The sequence below is a fragment of the Tyto alba genome, unplaced genomic scaffold (assembly GCF_018691265.1).
Source record: "Tyto alba isolate M040663 unplaced genomic scaffold, T.alba_DEE_v4.0 Super-Scaffold_22, whole genome shotgun sequence".
In the NCBI taxonomy this organism is placed as follows: Eukaryota; Metazoa; Chordata; class Aves; order Strigiformes; family Tytonidae; genus Tyto; species Tyto alba.
Window position 1 is genome coordinate 17371986 of NW_024881296.1, and position 15402 is coordinate 17387387.

The 15402-nt window shown below is 39.3% G+C and overlaps 1 protein-coding gene across 5 annotated transcripts in view; it reads left to right on the forward strand.

Moving 5' to 3' along the window:
* The window catches only part of AGPAT4 (1-acylglycerol-3-phosphate O-acyltransferase 4), an 83453-nt gene that overhangs the window by 18635 nt on the left and 49416 nt on the right, over positions 1-15402 (forward strand). Inside the window, exons 2-3 of one of the 5 annotated variants that reach the window (XM_033011668.2) lie at positions 4758-4830; positions 5375-5494. The exons of 3 other annotated variants lie outside the window; for them this stretch is intronic. The gene's annotated coding sequence lies outside the window, so the exon portion shown is untranslated. The remainder of the gene's footprint in view (positions 1-4757; positions 4831-5374; positions 5495-15402) is intronic. One more of the 5 variants, XM_033011669.2, reaches the window with a different exon arrangement.

Sequence of the window (15402 nt, forward strand, 5' to 3'; positions counted from 1 at the left end):
CCCACAGGGTGTGTTAGCCATTCACCAGATTGCATGCTTGGGTTGCAATATGGCCAAGATAGTTTTCATGTTTTACTAGGAATAAACTCTTCTTGTTTGATCCCATTATTCCATTTGACAAATATGTACAAGGTAACGGTTAGTACTAGTCCCCCTTCCTCTGTATGTCTCGACCTTTACTCAAGAGTTAGCTGCAGGGAGTGGATGTTGAACTTGAAAAGAACAGTCTTTTGTCTGTGTTGCTCTTGAAATGAGTTAAAAGACTAGTAAGGGTTACATACCCTCTGTTGTGCTTTAAGTTTAAAGAAACAAAATAAAACAACAAAAAAAAAGCCTTTGGGCTCCTAACTTTCAGAAGGTATTTTCTGGCTCCAAGTATAGATTCACTGGCTCATTCAGCTGCCTGTTAATCACCCTTCTGTAAAGTGACAACACCGATAAACTCTCCCTAATCCTGAACTCCGGAGAGTGTACCTCTAATAAGGAAACTGAACACTGCAAACCTCAACAAGGTGGTAACAATAACAATTTTAAAAATAAGTGTGCTTGAAAGATGGCATTAGAACAAAAGGTTGGGCAAGCAATCAATCTTACTTTGTATTTTAAAATAGTTTAGGGACATCTTGTCCTCAGTCTCTTTTTCCAAAAGAGTGAGAGCCAAGATGTATGCCAGGGAAGGAACCACTTAGTGTGGGATATATCACAGTTCTCATGGATGCCATTTGTGCCTGAATTGGAAGAAGTGGGAATACATCTTCCTCCTCCCCCTTATCTGAGTACAGCAAATCACCACAAAGGGTACACACAGCTTTTCTGCACTAGCTTGTAAAGTTGGGCAAACACGTAGAAGGAACAGGTTGTCTTGGGTATTAGTGCTGTGTGTGTGCACATATCTGCGTAGCTTGCTGGGGCAGTGGGAGAGTGGTTTGTCACTCCTGAATCAGTTTGTGCTTGGTAGGCTGGTGCAGTGCTACCCCGGGGCTGAGCAGAGCGCGCTGGGCTCCTGCGGACTGCTTGGGGCATAACTCGGCCATGTGCCAAGATTGTGAGAATGGGACATACACATACAGGGCAAACGGCTGCTTTAGTGGTGCTGGGTGTGTTTACTCAGGAAGGTGTTTGCCTGTGAGTGGAGCAGTGGTTGATAACTTGGCCTCTTGCTGCCACTGCGTTGGGGGAAAATTAGCTTCCTGTGCTGAGATACGCCTTGTGTTCCCAGGCTGAGTGGCAAACTGGCCTCCCGCTGACTCTGCACCGGGTGAACTTTGCATAAACAAAAGATCTGCCAACAATGGCACCATTACGTGGACAGCTGCGTAAGGGCTTTAAAAGCAATTGAATTAACTTCTAATCTGCCTTCATAAATAAATTATAGTAGTACTAATACCTATTCTTGTGCTATGAAAGGGGTGTTATTACACCTCTGGGTAATGTTACGCTATGTAGGCTGCCATTTGTAAATCCCTCTGAGGGGGAAGGCCCTTATTTGCATGGAAAGAAGCACCCTGATGCCAGCTCATTGACTGCAGCAAAAACAAGATGGAAACTGATTCTTCTTATGACTGAGCTTTCTAGAAACAAAACCAAAGGAAATTGAGAACTGCTTCAAGTTCATCATCTTGGCTGGCTGTTATGAGACAGTAAAGCTAATTCCTTCCACTTACAACTAGGTTTTGCAATCTGAGAACTGGACATGCAAATAAGGCTCTGTGGTAGTATCAGGGCCACATTTATCCTCAAGATTATTGTGCTTCCCTGCATGTAACCCACTTCCCACTTGGAGTTCAGAGGAGCCTTTGGCCATTTTGTTTGTTGTTCACGTACCAAAGTGGTGCTGGGGCAGAGATGAGAATTCTCTCCTGGTGCAGTTCAGTGGGTGGGAAGCAAGAAGGTCCTGGAGAGGCAGGGCTTTCTTCTTTGGCTTCCCTCTAACACCATCCTCCTCTGCAGAAGAAGCAGTCCGCTGTTGTTCAAAGTATGCCACAGTGTCCTTAATATAATCATGTAGTGTTTTATTTATAAAGCAAACTGAGTTGTGCTTGTCAATGTAGATATAGCAGAGCTTGCTTAGGACTGCTTTCTTAGCCTCTTTGCAACGTTGTTTATAGTAATGTGTGCAAAATGTTTCTTTTTCAAGTGCTACTTGTCCATATAAGCCTTTGTTTTCTTGGTTCCACACACTACATCCATACAAAGGCACTGCTAAAGACCATGAAAACTGTACAGCAAATACTTAGGGAAAATTGGAGGCCAGATTTGATAGTCATGCAAGAAGAAAATGTTGATTTGAACCTTTGGAGAGCTAGACCATCACCTTAGCTTTCATGTTTATCCTCAGGCCATGCCATGGAGATGGCTGTAGAAATAGAATGTTCTAAGGAAATACCTGTATTAGTTTTAATCTAGATAAACTCTGCAGGAGGGCAGGATAGTTATGACAGCACGGAGATCTGAGTAGGCAGGTGACCAAGTACCTACCTGGGTGGTGAGGTGTTTGTTGCAGCCTGCACTGAGCTCCATGCTGCTGTGACAATTTTATTTTTGGTACGTGGGCTACCTTGGGTATCTAGACAAATCACTGCTGTACTTCTTTTCTGTAATGTAGCCAGGTTTTTTCCCATGTTCCCTGCAAATCTGAAGTAAGGGTTTACATGTCAGACTGTCATGCTTGTAAGTTCCAATTGTCTGTCTTGATCATTGAGCTGTGTACAATGAGGTAGACGATTAGCTTTCTTTAAAATCTACTTTGTTAGAATCATTGAATCTTTGGATTCTTTTGCTCTCAAAAAAGGAGTTCATAGGGGTATGTTGTGTGTGACAGATTCTGTTAAATATAAAATATACCTGGAGCAGAGTGTATATATATGTCATCATATGGTAATGTTTAATTTTCTGACTTTGTCCTCCCTTCTTATAAGTAATACTTAGCACTGCATGATAAAGAAGATCTAGTGAAAAATGAGCAAAGTGACAGTAGTGATCTCACCTTTTCTTTCTAGCAAGGACAACAGAAAGTGAGAAAATAGTATCTGATTTACTGGAACCATCAAAGTAGGGGCAGCAGGAGGCATTCCTCTGATTTAAAAATAATATGTGACAAGTTAGGAACTCTTCTGTAGTAGTATATTGTTAGCTTCTACAGCTAGATTGCCTTTTAGTGTTTAAAAAAATAATTCCATTAATGCAGGGCGAGACTATGTTCCTTTTTTAAACAGTCTGTGTATCTAAATGTTACGACTTCAAGGCTGTTTTTCTTTGCCCGAAACACACTGGTAGTCAGCACTCTTGCAAAGAGCTCTCTGAATTGTACCTCTTCTGAAAACATGTCTGTTGGTAAACAAAATGTGTCAGTATTTGTTCACAAAATAATGCTGAGAGATCAGTAGGTTAAATGTTTCAAGCTATGAAGCACACTGCAGCTTGTATTGGTGTGTTTTCCAGCTCATGCTTGCTTCATTCTGGAGTCTGAGTCATCTTCTAGAGGCGGGAGACCAGAAAGTAGACTTAGGGATGTGTACACCATAATTCTGAGATATGAACCTCTTAAATCTTCGAGTGATAGGCTGTATAATGCCATTCGTAAAATCAGTCAGGATCCATTTTAGGGGTAGCAGGGAGTTGACACCATTTTTGTTTGTGGATGTGATTTTGAAATGTTTTCTTTTTGTTGCTGAATATTCTCTTGTCATATGATGGGATGTGCCCCAGTATCCTACTGTTGAGTTGTCTGAATTATTGTCCCACAGGCTTGTGTGTGCATGTCCACATATAAGCATACACAATTTCCTTCTGGTAAATCATATTTTCTCATATGGGTGATTTCCCTTTTGAAGCCTTCCAAAAGGTCCAGGTAGATCTTTCACCCTGAAATGAGCTTTGCCCTCAAAAACTAATAGGTTCCTTTGCTTTGACAATGTAGATGTTTTGCTAGAGTAGAAATAGTCTGCTTTAAAGTGTCATCTACTCTAATTTGTAGCCACCTTCCTCCAGCATGCTTCCTAATACAATTTTGTACCTGTTATGTACTTGTGGCAATGCTGCTGCCGATCTGTATGGTTCCCCACTGAGACCAAACCTTGAACATCTCTGATTTCGAAAGACTGAAGGAGCCAATCACTGCAGCAGGTTCTCCACTATATTACTGGTAGAGAAAGATGTGTTTGTTCTCTGCATCCATCATAGCTTGAACTCCCATTTTTCCAGATTGCATTAGCAGATTTATATTAATCACTATGAATAAGTCCTCTGCAGTGTCTAGCACATGCCTCCGTATTTTCCCTACTACCATTAACTTGCTGTATCAACTAATAACATCTCAGTCCCTCTTATTTTATGCCACTTACAGGCGTTGTTATCTAGTTTTCATAGTGGTTCATTTATTGACAGTGGATGAACCAGGACTGTCTGCTGATGGTGGGCATGCTTTGTGAGCGTAGTGCAGTTCTGTTCATGAAGGAGTGTTTGAATGATGTCTGTGCGTGACCTTTAGCAGCATTCTTAATTCGACCTAAATATGGGTATGGTCTGTTATGACCAGCTCTTAGTTTAGGAGAAAGGGACCATTTTCTGGGAAAATGGATGTGAAAAAACTTTTGATACGAATGTTTTGTATCCAAGACTGGTGAAGAGCTAGAGAGGCACTTAGTCTGGTCTTTAATGAAAACAGCATCTTCACTGTCACTGATACTATTTTGGTGTTGCTGGAGCCTTTGCAGAGGTTGCTTGCTTTCATTTTCCCTTTTTTTTTTTTGCCTCAGATTCCAGATCTGAAGAAGGGTGATGGTGATAGCCTGCAGACTGGAAAGAGGGATGGCAGGGAAGCAATAGAAGGTGAACCACATTCTGTTTGGTGTCTGGCATCTCACTTCACAAAGTTTCTAGCACCTTTTGTTAAGCATTAGATCTGGCCAGCAAGCTTCCTAGATTCCTGAACTGGGGTAAATCTGGAGAGTTGCTGTGAAAGTACTTGCATCTGACACAACATAAGTCAAGAACATGCTATCTAATGATCCAAGTCACAGCAGATAATATGAAGATGTTAATGTTTGTACAAGTTTGGTGCTACACCTATTTATTCATTAAGGGTGAATATTAATGTCAGAGGATGAAATTCTTCTTAAGAGACATTGCATGTTTGTAGAAATGCCACTTTAGCTATAGGTGTGATTTTAATTGCTAAAATGGTACTAATTCTGAAAGATAGTCTCTTTATCCTATGTAACCTTCCTGCAAAGATGCAGATTGGAACTGATGGATCACCATCAGCAGTTACAAGCAAATACAAAGTAGCAGGAATCCAGCCCCATCTGGGGAAGAACACTACCTCCATAGGCAGAACTACTGGGGGAATTTTGAATTCTCTTCTATTGAACAGGGAATAACAGATCTACTGGTGTAACATCCAAGTGAGGTACAGCATGTCTTGTGTCATTGCTGTTGGTTGGCTACATCTTCTACCCCTGCTTCCTTTTGAGCAACGTGCACCGCTGAAAGGGTATGTACCTAAGTGATTCTCCCTCTCCCAACAGCATGAAAGTCACATAGCAGCAAGTTGTTGAGAAGTAAGTTTTTGGGTTTGTCCTGCAGCAAGGATTTCAGCAGCAGGTCCAGTGAAAATATCTGGTGTCTTGACTACCTTTTTACAGGAGGATTTCCAATCTGGTAGGAAGCAATATTTCCTTTCAGCAGGTACTTGAGGTTTTTCAGTGTGACACTTGAGATGAAAGAGCTTCTGAGTGCACATGCTTGCTACTCCTCTATGGCTAGGTGGTTATTTCCTGTGATTTGTTTGCAACCTTTAGGTTATGGCTTCTTGAGGATTATGTTATTTTCTTACTTTGGAGACTGTTGCAAGGTAGCAGGGTCTCTTGGGGCAATCTAAATGTATGTTGCTGAATTTCTTTTACATCCATCTTGTCATAGTGTATGCTTAAACATGTTTCTTCCAACCCTGTGTTCAGAAGTAGGAATCCTTTAACTCTGGATAAGAAACCAAATGAAAATGTGTGCTAAACAGTTCTTTCACCTGCTTGGTTTTGGGGAAGTAGTTATCCTTTTACCAGACCCATTTTAGCCCCTGCTGAGATAATGTTTGAAACAAAATAAGGAACCACAAAGAGATTACAGTGCAACTCTGAGTAGATTATTTTGCTCTTCCGTAGTCCACTTTTTTTAGTATGTTATATCTATGTGTTTTTTCTGTACTCAAGCAAATTGCATTGGAGCGTCAATAACTAACATTTCCTTTCTCTTATGGTATTAAAGAAGCAGGAAGTACACTCCAGTCTGATTATTATTCAGTTCACCTAGCTGTGTTTCTAAATTGAATCTCTAGTATATTGCACCTATGAGTGTGGGGTTTTCTTTGAAAGTTAAAAAACAAGTGAGCTTCCTTTATAAGGGGTTTTCCATTGTACATAAATTTCTTACTGCTCATTGGTGCATATATGGCTCTGATAAAAAATTCAGGAATCAAGAAGTACTGCTAATGAAAGATTTTGATGAATGAATGTATCTGCTACTGTTAGGTAAGGAAATATAGAGAGGGATTGTACAGACGTAGTTTCTCGTCACTTCTAAAGAAGCTTACCTTTGGTTTTTGGGAAAGTGTGGGAGATCTGCAGCTGTGAGGCTTTTGAAAGGGGCTGTCATTCATATAGCTCTGCTGCTAAAGGAGCTCCTTTCCTGTACCACCCTCGAATGCTGTGGAGAGTCTTTTATTGGATTTTTATTTTTTTTTTTCTTAAAACAAACTAACTCATACCATTCTCTTGACATTTTCCAGGCTTTTCCCCTAGCTCATATGTTGTCTCATCTAAAGATGTACAATGTGCTAATACTCTGCAGTTTGCTGAGGACTCTATATTGGCAAGCTACCTATAGAGAAATAAAGAATCTGTTACTTTCTTCAAACTCAAACCATTTATCTGTAGGGCCTATGTGATAGACTTCTGTAATTTGTACAAAAGCAAAAGATAGGGAGGGGGATGTTACCTTGCAGTATTCAGAAAAGTGCTTTCATTGACTGGATTGGGTTATATTTTCAGAAATTGAATGTAAACTGATCTCAGTGGAATTTTTATCAATGAATTGTCCTACCCACCAAAATACAGCAATTAAAGTTTTTTATTATTTGAACATGTATTGCCTTTTGTGCTCATAAAAGAGAAAGATACACAGACAAAATAGCTGACATACCTCTTTAGTTTCAAGATATTCTTAGTTTATCTAGAGTTTAAAATTAAGACCACAGTACATTTTCCTTTTGGTATAACACTATATTTTCAGTATTTTTTTAAATGCTAAGAGTTCAGAAAATTTCTGGTCGGATTGAAGCTTGCTATGGAGTTTGTCTTCCTTCTGTCTTCATAGGCTCTGACTCAGTGCTAGAAATCTGCAATAATTCATGTCTAAAATTCAAGGTTTCCTGAAAGGTGATTTAAATTTCCTTAGTTGTATGGTGATAACTTGTAGCTTCCTGTAGGTGCATGCAGTCCTCAGGTGAGAATTAGAAAGGTTGGAATGGCAGATGCATGAGTCTTTGAGATACAGACTTTATTCTAAGAAGTGTTAGATTTCTTCATGTGGAAAGTCAGTGATGGTTGATAAATAGACCATTATGAAAGTGCAAATGGGCAGAAGGGCAAACAATGTCCCAGGAGTATCTCGAGCTGTGTGGGTTACACTATTAGACTTAGTAACTTGAAGTTAATAGGAAAGACAGGGCCTGATACATGCTGCTACTCAATGTATGTCTAGTACAAATAAGTCCTTGAAAAGTTCTTTTTCTGTGTTGGAAACATGGGAACTGAACCTCTGTTAAGAGCAGTGGTATGCTAGGTTCTTTCTGTGTTATGTAGGATATTGGAGTGCTGTAGTAATCTTAAGAACTGTTTTTCAAAGACAGCTCCTGTGAACAATATGAGAAGGTTGAAAATACTGTTGAGTACTTGGTCCCAAATGGGGTGGAAATGATAATGCTGTCTTTGACCTTCATAGAAAGAGTACAAGTCAGAATGCTGGAGTCTCTCCTTTATTTCCAGCTTGTGTTATTGATTTGTTGCTGTAGAAAAGTCCTGTAATCATGATCTTATTTATAAACAGGGAAGACCAAGAAAGCGGTAGGAAAGTTGTCTGCTCTCATGTGTGAACAGTGCCTGTTGCAGATGAGTACTTTTGTGGGATGTCTCTCCTGAGATATGAAAAAAATATATGTTAGTAGAAGAAACCCATGAGAGCAACTTGTCTGTCTGGAATGGCACTTCTACTAAATTCCGGTATTACCACTGGAAGGTCATTCTTGCTGCTCCCTTCTGTGCCTCATTAGGTCTTCAACAAGGAGTGGTGTGCTGGCTTTTGGGGCAGTCCTGAGGGACGGAGGAGCAGGAGGAAATGCCTGCTTGATCACTCAGTCAGTCTGCACTGACTGGTCCTGTTGCCAGGAGGAAGTGCTGGTTTGTTGAAACAGGAGTATTGCTGAATTCCGTGGGGAAGAAGGATAAGAGGAGCCTTCAAATGTGAGACAAATATCTCTGACGCATGGCTATTTAATAATTAATTTCCCCACAGGTTTTGAAAAGAGCGTTTTAAAACACTGACTACTGCAGATCTGTATGTGTGTTAAACCAGTTGTACTTGTGAGGCTAGCTTTGTTCCACACACTGTGTAACTTGGAGAGAAGAAGCTGTTTTGTAGGCAGATTGTTTTGGGGTAAAAGACAGAAATGAAATGTTTGAAGTGTGCACCTGTTTTTTTCTGAAGGGAGGGTTGCTTTTAACTTTCTTCATGGAGATAGTTTAAAAGGAACAGTGACTAAAGAAACGAACAAAACTTGTTTCCATATGTCTCCACCCCTCTAGCTCAGGACTGCACTAGAGAAGGCATCATCAACTGAAACCTCTTGTTTCAAGAATACATATGCTGACTTAAAATGTCTTCTTCACTTGAAGAACAATCGTGTTTTACGTTTTGTGGGCATTACTTTAGAGAGAATCATATTTGATCGACCTTGAATGATCAGTGTGCATTTTGAGAGGGAAGGCAATTTGGGAATGGGAGCTGGGGGAAGTGGTGTGCCAGTACACATGCAGTAAATGGAAGGGTCCTATGCAAGGCTCATGCCCAGATCAGAGCTGCTGGCTCAAATATTAGAGGCACGCCTTGATGTACAGGTTTTAACCACAAGTTCTCAGTTCCTACCATTGCCCCTAGGAGGATCTGAAATATTCTTAACTTTCAGGATACATTGAAGGCTTGTGCATTTAAGATCTTGCATTAAATTTGATTCTGATCTTGATTCCCAAAGCAATTGCAGCTTGGCTTTATTACAGGAATGCAAGCTTGGCTGTATTAAATTGTCTGTAGTTTATCTCATTTTGTGTATTTTGTCTGAGAAAACATTTATGACATTCCATTAAAAAAGGTGAAACACTTTTTATCAATTAAGTGTTTGTTGTCTTCATTCTGTAAGAAAATGAAATGGATCGTGTTCACGAAGCTGAGGCACAGTAAGCAACAGAACAATCGTTGTGTAATATCTACCTTCAAAATTACAGCTGTAACGTTTCAATAAAGCAACACATTTTTCACTTATTTCACTAGCTAGTTCATGCATGTGTACATGCAGGTTTTAATTCTATGACTAAGCAAGCATTGAGGTTAAATTGCCAAACCACAGATAAAGCTTTAGCTTTGTAATGGGTGTGACAAGTCTAATCCTTATTTTGTATAAGTCAGTGTGGTATAGCAGTGACTACACTGGATTCAAGGATTATTTTTATGCCACTTGAGGATCTGACCAACTTAAGTAAATGTTGGTGTATATTTGAGGGGGAAAAAAGAAAAGTGGGGAAAAAAATATCTGTGTAGTCTTCAGGATCTAATGTTTAATTATGACTGATGCAAAATCACATTTCAGCTTAGGGTTGCATTAGATTCTTATAGTTTACAGAATCAGCTGGGTGGGTAGAATGGGCTGCTTTTGTTTGGTTTGGTTTTTAACTACATAATATATCATCCTCTTTACTAATCTGTGATTTTTATCTTGAAGTTATGTTGACAAATTGCAAAGTGTTGGGAGGAGGTGTTTGTTATCACTTTAAAGTGGTACCTTTGTTTGTACTTAAATATTCCGAATGACATACTTCTGAAGTGTTCCTTTTAGCATATAATTCTTTGCCAGTCAGAGGCTACCTTGCTGGACTTTAAGATCTGCTTGCTTGGCCTACTGCTGTGCTGTGTCAGAGTGATCTGATGTGCTGAAGTATCTAGGTTTGGAGGACACTGGGCTATTGGAGGAGCCTTTGCATGCCATCTGGCTGGAGTGTTGTCCTCTGCTCCTGTGCTGTTTTTCACAAGCTTCTCAGTCACACCCTTAGTAGTCAGACAAAAAATGGCAGGAACGATCCTCACAGCAGCCTAGATCATGAGTGATTTCTGTCCTTCAGCTGAACTTGCTGACATTGCTTCTTCCACTGCTGTCAGGCTACATGACAATTGCAGTTGGAGAAACATCTGAACTGGTAAAAATTACACAGTTTTCAAATAACAAGCCCACAATGAGAGAGGACTGGAGTGCCTCTAGGTTCTTCCTGTCCCTTCTTGGTTCTGTTGTGGTTCAAGCTGTTGCAAAGACATTGAAGCAGCAGTGTTGATAACACAGGCAGTTATTGTCTAAGCCTTCAAATAAGGTTGGTAAATTCAAATGCTAAAAAGTGTTTATTTGCACTGGCTTTCTGCTTTCCAGCTTTTTAGGCAAGACTTTTAGAGAAGATCCAAATGGCTTACACAGAACCTCAGAGACCTCAGGCCCAGTGCCAGCTGGCAACCTAACAACTCTGCAGTCTGCCAACCAGAACTGGTGCTGTTACTGTGCTCCTCTTAATTTCAAGTGGCTAAAGTCCTGTGAGAAGTCCAGATGACCATCAAGATGGGTTGATCTTAAAAAGCTGTAAGTCTTCCTAATGCAAAGAGGAAATGTCAGGCTGCAGGAGTCAAAGCAGAGTATTTCAGTCAGTTGTAAATCAGTACTGTGTACAGCCTAGAGGATGGGGAGAGGACAACTTTTTCTTCATCACCTCGCAAGCTGATAAACACTGCATCTGAGCCAGTGAGTCACATGGGTCCTGTGTATCTTTAGTTTTGAGAAAGTTGGGGCAACAAAGGTTGTAAAGATAATTCAGAAAGGAATTATCTAGCTAAGTTCAAGGAAATCACTGAATCTTGCAATAGTCTGCCTTCTTTGCGGTGGGATTTCTGTACAGTTTTGATCAGTTTGTCATGGGGGAAAATTCTGGTACTTGATACACTTTGTGTAATATTGTATCCCCTGCTTAGATCTTGAAGTTCTTCCTGTTTTTTTTTTTTTTTTTTTTTTTTAATGTGATTCTGTTGTGCTAGAAATACTTCTGATAAAGTTGAAAGAAGTACCAATAGTGCATATACATCTCATGATACCTCTCTACTCCTGACACATGCACGCCTTGTTTGCATGATGGGTCTTTATTCTGCTGCTGCTATGACAGATCAGATTGTGCCTTTTAAAAGAAGCAATAGTTGTTCCTCCTGTACCTACTTGAAATGGCATATCTGACTGCTACTCTTCGTAATTTGCAAAACATTGAATAGGAAAATGTCTTGGGTTACCAGAGAAGCACAGCCTGCCTTTTGTAACTGGCAGAGGCTGTCTATTTGGAAACTGAAGAGTGTAAACTCAGAGCCTGTTGATTATGCCAGGTACTGTGTAAGCTAAACCTGTGTTTCCTAGGAAAATTAATCAACACAAATAATTCTGAGCATACAACACTTGCAAAAGCAAGAAGCTAGTTATCTCTGTGCGCAGTATTTCTGCAGTGTTGGATTGAGCCACTGGGAATACGGAGCAGGAAGACAGTAATGCTTTTTTATTTCTTTTGTGGGCACCCTTTTAGTTTGAGCAGTGTGAGGTTAGGCAAGTCAGTGGTATCTCTGCATCCTTGCCTACTTCAGCACACAAGCTGCAGGCTGTCTGAGCAGGTTGTGATGTTCTGCCTGTGGATTTGTTTTCTGACTTGCTGCACTGAAACTTTGAGGAAATAATGCAAGCACAATCATACTAAATGTGAATTGAGAGGTACTGGTGTCCTTACCTGCAGTGTAATACTGGTTTAGACTTTGGGTGTGTGTCTTAACAGAATGTACTATTTCTGATGAGTACTACATTCTTTGGTAAGAAAAAGCAGGGATTTTTGTATTTTTGTATACTTGGATAACTTCAGCTTCATGGGTTACACACTACACAGAGTATAAAAATGACAGCTTTATGTGTACTTGATAGGTATACTTCATCTGTAGTAGTTTATTTTTAATTCATGAAAGCCGTTTGTTTGATTTGTAGTTTCTGACCTTATTGTCCCTTTAAAGAACACTTTGTGAAAGTCACTTTTAAGGGCTAAGAAGCTAAAATAAGCACCGGGACATAGTTCTTGTCTCTCAAGACCTCATCTGATGAGATGCTGTAAGAATACAGGCGGAGACAGGGAGTTCATGGAATGCAAGTGAAAAATGAGTAATGGTTTTGTTCTGAACAATGTTCTCAAAGTGGTAGAGGTTGCATGGCTATTCACCATTAACTCTGATGATATAATACAGGTACTCAGTCAGCTTTTTGTTTCCTGGCGTGAAATTCAGATAGAATATGTTGTGCATAAGAAGACTGAGTAGAAGTTACCTGTCTTAACTCCTAAAAATAAATGGTTTGGAGCATATTATTTCATATTATTTCTGGTAGTATGTGGGTATTTCTTATGAGTGTGCTAGTTATCTGAAATCAAAAGCCAAATGCAAGTATTACTGAAAAGGTACAGAAACCTTAGGTGCTATTACCCCTAGTTTTCTTGTTCTGCTGTTCTGCAGAGATGGCAATTCCTTCTTTTTATATGTTGACACCTCTATGAAATGTAACTCTTAGTAACTAGAGGCTTTATTTAAAAGTACTGCAGATTTTCTTAGGATTTAAATTACCTTTGCTCAGTTTCCACCTATTCATATTCACTTTTCTTCCAATTTGTGCTAGAGATGGCTTTCTGTGATGATTGGTAGTCTCTTTCATCATCAGTCATTTTTCTCTGAGATAAATTCACATTCTTTCTCGTCAGTAAGTGAAAATGCAGGTTAAACATGATGAAAGCAAGGATTTAGAGCAACAAAAATAATGATATTTTCTCTCTTGATATGCCATTTTGATCTGAAATGCTTTCTTTCCAAAGTCTGCATTTTTGTTTGCTTTGAAACTAAAGAGGATAAACTTGTTTTATGTAGAAATTAAGACTATTGTAAGAATACATGCTAGAAGGAGAGAAATTATGTGAAAATAGGTTTCCTTCCTAAATATGTGGATTAAGCATGAAAGATTCACTTAAGAGTCAAATAACTTTCCTAATCTTTAGATGATCTAATTAGTACATATAAGCAATGCATATGGCAAAAAAACCCAGTCACATGAATGTGTGGGCTGCTGTTCTGAGTGACAGTATGAGTCCTAAGTATGGACAACGCTGGTAGCCCTATAATTAAGGAAATGATAATGGTTCGTTATGTCAAAGAAGTCAGTTGTGATTGCATAAGTACAAGTTATGACAACTATTAACTTGGCTCACGTCTGCTTTTGTGCATACTTGAATTTTCAGATCCTGGTCCCTTGCAAGGTGATTTTCAGCTAAGAACTCCTTTTGGGAAAGGTTGCTGTCTGGTGATACCCTGCTTAAACAAAAGCCTTTGCGTATTGAGCGAGCTATTGGCTTCATCCTTGTCCAGTGAATGCTTGTTGCAGCCTGTGGTAATATAGCGCTGCAGTGTGTTTCTCAAGCAGTGATGGAAGAGACATTGATCTATAAGACAGTTCATTTGGAAAAATCTCATTTTTTTTCTAAGGACAGGAAATAGGACTAGAAAGGAATTCCTGTGTCATTGAAATAAATCCATATTTTTTCTTGCAGCGGTATAATATACTCCTTCTAAGATGAATCTTCTTCAATTTATAAAGCTGTTAGGTGTTTTTAATCTGACAAAGCAATTAGAAGTGTCAAAATATCAGATGCCTGTATTTTCAGTTACTGTAGACACAGATGTTCTTGTGCTAGTGGTATTTAGCTTAAATTGTTCTTTTTCTGCACTGTTAACCTCCCACATCCTTAAACCATATTTGTGGAGAGCAACCCAATCCTCTTTCAGCATTTGTTTGATAGCTTGAGTGAGCCAAGCTCTTCACTTTTCTGGTCATCCTGATAGCCCTGGTCTGCATCTGCTTTGTTTCAGCTTTTCCTTCCTGAGCGTGGATCTCTGGTACTGATGTGTTGGCCCAGAGGTTATCTCAGTAGTGCAATACGCTATTCCCTTTCTCTCCAGGAACAAACATTCTAATGCCATCTTTTTTCCTTCTTAGAGATGCATATAATACAAACAGAGCAGAAACTTTCAGTGGCAAGATAATGTCCCCAAATCTCTCCTCTGTTATTTTCAAATTATGAGGCTCTATTTTATTAGTTCTGTGAGGCGTCATGCAATTATCTGTCCTATCAAAATTAATTCAATTATATTACCTTACCTCTCAAGGTCATCTGTTTTTTAAAGTGTGTTCTGACATTATCATCCACAAAATGTATTAATTGGTGTTGAATATTTTAGTTCTCAGAAATGCTTCAAGGAGATCTTTCTTTTTCCAGTTTGACCAAAACCCAACAAAAACAAGTAGTTGCACTTTTTAGTTTAGTTCTTATTTCAGTTTCTCTTTGGTTTAATAGCAATTTCTTTCATTGTACCATATGAATGGCTTAATATAGCCTGAGTGTTAGATTTGATGTCTTTTTTGTCTATAAAATCAGAGTTACCAGATAATGACATATAGACCTGCCCTGAAAAATGATAGGGGGTTTGTTTTCCTAAATTTATTCTTCTGAACAACTCCTTTTTTGTTTTTGTTTTGTTTCTGTTCCCATGTAGTACTGAGGCCTGACTACTGTGTCTGCAGTTATCCTGATCATTTATCTACTCACCAGTCTAAGTAATATTAGTATGTTTCTACTCTTCTCTATTTTTAAAAAATACATGGTGCCATGCTTGGTTTGAAACTATTTTTTTGATGACGCTTCATTTCACCTCTGATTTAGTATTCTGGCAGGTCATCTAGGTCTTGCTGAGCTGAAATTTGTTAGATTATGAGGTTTGCATTACCTTTCTTTCCATACTGCTTCGTTGTCAACAGTCTTCCTTGTTACTTTCTCAGTGGTGATACTGGGGCAAAAGTGTTTGTTTTGTTGTTGGGACACTTGCTTATCTGAAGAAATTTCTCTCATCCTGGCTAGGAATGCCTGAATGACTTAGTCGTTAGCTGTAGTCATTAGTCTGCTCACCGTTCAAAGACAGAAT